At 34.2% G+C, this 3,194-nt stretch overlaps 1 non-coding gene and 1 pseudogene across 1 annotated transcript; one reads left to right on the top strand and one right to left on the bottom strand.

The window, feature by feature from the left end:
* Positions 1 to 1,439: 1,439 nt before the first annotated feature.
* On the top strand, positions 1,440 to 2,687 carry LOC145794970 (uncharacterized; annotated as a pseudogene).
* Positions 1,521 to 1,627, bottom strand: LOC114284448 (small nucleolar RNA R71). Its single transcript, XR_003636899.2, has one exon. It is a non-coding gene; the product is annotated as a small nucleolar RNA R71 (small nucleolar RNA).
* Positions 2,688 to 3,194: the final 507 nt, after the last annotated feature.

Here is a 3,194-nt window from a genome sequence, read left to right as displayed (position 1 = left end):
GAACATAAGCTGATTTCTGACTTATAAATTAAGCATCTCCTGCCCCACTCAAAGAATAAGCTGATTTCTGACTTCCAAAAAGGTATAAGCTATAAGTTATAAGCTAAACCAAACACATCAAAATAACTTAAATTAAGCTGAAAGCTGAAATAAGCAGCTTTTAAGCTGCACCAAACAGGCACATATTATTTGCGTTTTGTTTTTATGATGTTCTAATTTTCTTTGTTAAGGTTAGGGGTGAAACCCCAATGTTTTCTTTATAGACATTTTATGATTCAGTCATGGTTTTTAATGTCAGATCATTTTAATTGATTAATTTATTTATTTGGAAAAAGTTTTTTATTTAGTATAATATCTTCTTCTATTGTAGACTCAGGACACGATAGAAGCTTGATATTCCCTGCCAATCAAATAACTAGATTTTTATGGTGTAATCAATCAGTGAAAGTAATTAATTTTTTTTTAATTAAATTTTATATGGAATAATCGTTTTTATCTTCCGATTGAAAATACTTTTTGTGTATGTTTCAATTGAGTTATATAAATTAAATCTGAAATATTTTAAAGAAAGCATTGGTGGAGGATCTTTGATGCCTTAGCACCCTTTTTATAATCACTTTATTTTATCTTGTAATTAATTATTTTTCTCAAATTATTCAACCATTTCAAAAATTCAAAATCATATTTTTCTTTACTTTATTTGAGTGTTTGGTAATTATTTTGAACAAACTGGTCCTTGTGGATTTGACCTCAGACTCACTGAGTTATATTACTTTGCGACATCCTGCACTTGGGATTCCAATAAAAAAAGTCACAACAAGTTTTTGGCGCCGTTGCCGGGGACCTGCATCATTGTTTAAAAAAGTACCAAGGAGATTTGCATTGCGAATACAACCCGTTTTTTTTATTTTATTTCATTTTACTTTTGTGAATAAGTAGGATTTGGTTTTTTTTATTTAAAAAAATAAAACAAAATTTGGTTATGTTGCATGCATATTTGGTATCGTGATCATCTTGGTCGGTTGGTAAGAATTGATTCTGATTCAGATACATTGTTTGGTAATCTCTTTGAGTCTAAATTTGATTTATTTGTACACCCTCACACACCTGACACGATGGCAAATAATGGTGGTAATGAAAATCAAATTCAAATGGCCCAACCTATACGAACCTTGCATGATTGTTTGCAACCCACAAGGAGTAGTGCTCCGTCTTGTATTATTTTTCCTCCAAATGCAAATAATTTTAATTTTAAACCAGGTGTGATTGCGTTACTTCCTAGATTTCATGCCCTTGACTCTGAAAATCCTTACTTGCATATTAAAGAATTTGAAGAAGTTTGTGCGACCTTTCTTGACCAAACCTGTGGTGAGGAGACTGTAAGGCTGAAGTTATTTCCTTTTTCTCTAAAAGATAAGGCAAAAACATGGTTAAATTCATTGAGATCTACATCAATAAACACTTGGCAAGAGATGCAAACTGAATTTTTAAAGAAATTTTTCCCAATACATAGAACAAATTCTTTGAAAAGATAGATTATGAATTTTTCTCAAAAAGAAAATGAAACTTTTTATCAGTGTTGGGAACGTTTTAAGGATTTGTTAAACTCTTGTCCACGTCATGGCTACGAATCTTGGCGAGTTATTAGTTTTTTCTATGAAAGTTTGACTCCTCAAATGCGCCAATTCGTAGAAATGATGTGTAACAGTGAATTTTTTAATAAAGATCCCGATGAAGCTTTTGACTACTTTGACTTACTAGCAGAGAATGCCCAATCTTTGGATACCACTAATACTCTAGGACATTCTAGTAAAACCAAGCCTTCTTCTACAATTTCTGGTGGTGGTAAGTACCAACTAAAAGATGATAGCTACTTTGACCAGAAAAGTAGAGGCCATGGAATTAAGGAAAGTTAATGAAATCACAATTGTGCCTAAAAGAAAAAATGTTTGTGACATTTGCGAGACCATGGGACACCTAAAACATGAACGTCCAACTATTCCAACTTTTAAGGAGGTGTTGCATGATCAAGCAAATGCCATATACACTTTTAAAAAGCCCGTTTCATCCCCCTATTCTAAGACTTACAATCCAGGATGAAGGAATCACCCAAATTTTATTTGGAGGAGTAATAATGTTGCACTACCCCCACAACCTCAAGGACATTCTAATTGTGTTCCATATGCTCCCCCGCCAAAGAATAACCTTGAGGATGCATTGCAACAATTCATGCAAGGCCAGACAGTGATAAATAATCAGACATCTCAGGCAATAAATGACATTAAGAACACTCTCACCAAATTGACATCTTCATTGAGCATTCAAGAAAAAGTAAATTTCCTGCTCAAGCTCAACCCAACCCACAAGGACAATATGGTGTGAGTGATTCTTCATCTTCTGACACTCAGCTTGAACATGTCAAATCTATTACTACACTTCGCTATGGAAAAATTATTGATAAAACTATTCCTATGAAGACCCCAAAGCCTAAGGATATTTCGAAATCAAAGAGTGGTGATGATATCGACAAGTCCAAGCCAAGTGAAGAAATGAGATGTCCGATTCCTGCTCCTTTTCCTTAAAGATTGCAGCCCCCTCAGAAATCAAATCAAAATGTTGAGATTTTTTAACTTTTCAAGCAAGTCAAAATTAACATCCCCCTATTGGATGCAATAAAACAAATCCCGCCATATGCCAATTTTTTGAAAGATTTGTGTACAGTCAAGTGAAAGCTTAATGTACAAAAGAAAGCCTTTTTGACAGAACAAGTGAGTGCAATAATTCAGCAAACTTCCCCCACCAAAGTTTAAGGATCCAGGATGCCCCACAATCTCTTGTGTGATTGGGAACTATAGGATAGAGCAAGCTTTCCTTAACCCGGGGCAAGTGTGAACCTTTTACCATATACAGTTTATGAACAGTTAGGTCTTGGAAAGCTTAAACTGACCACCATTACACTCCAACTTGCAGACCATTCTATGAAAATACCAAGGGGAATTGTGGAAGATGTGTTAGTTCAAATAGATAACTTCTATTTTCCTGTTGATTTTATTGTATTGGGCACACATCCTGTTTTGCATACACACACACAAATTCTTGTCATTTTAGGTCGCCCATTCCTTGCAACTTCCAATGCTTTGATTAATTGTAGAAATGGTGAGAAGAAATTGTCTTTTGGTAATATGACTTTGGAG

Source organism: Camellia sinensis, chromosome 7, assembly GCF_055761805.1.
Source record: "Camellia sinensis isolate YWXY chromosome 7, ASM5576180v1, whole genome shotgun sequence".
NCBI classification, from domain to species: Eukaryota; Viridiplantae; Streptophyta; class Magnoliopsida; order Ericales; family Theaceae; genus Camellia; species Camellia sinensis.
Note: the sequence above shows the minus strand (reverse complement) of the source record. Positions and strands in the feature narration are given on the sequence as shown.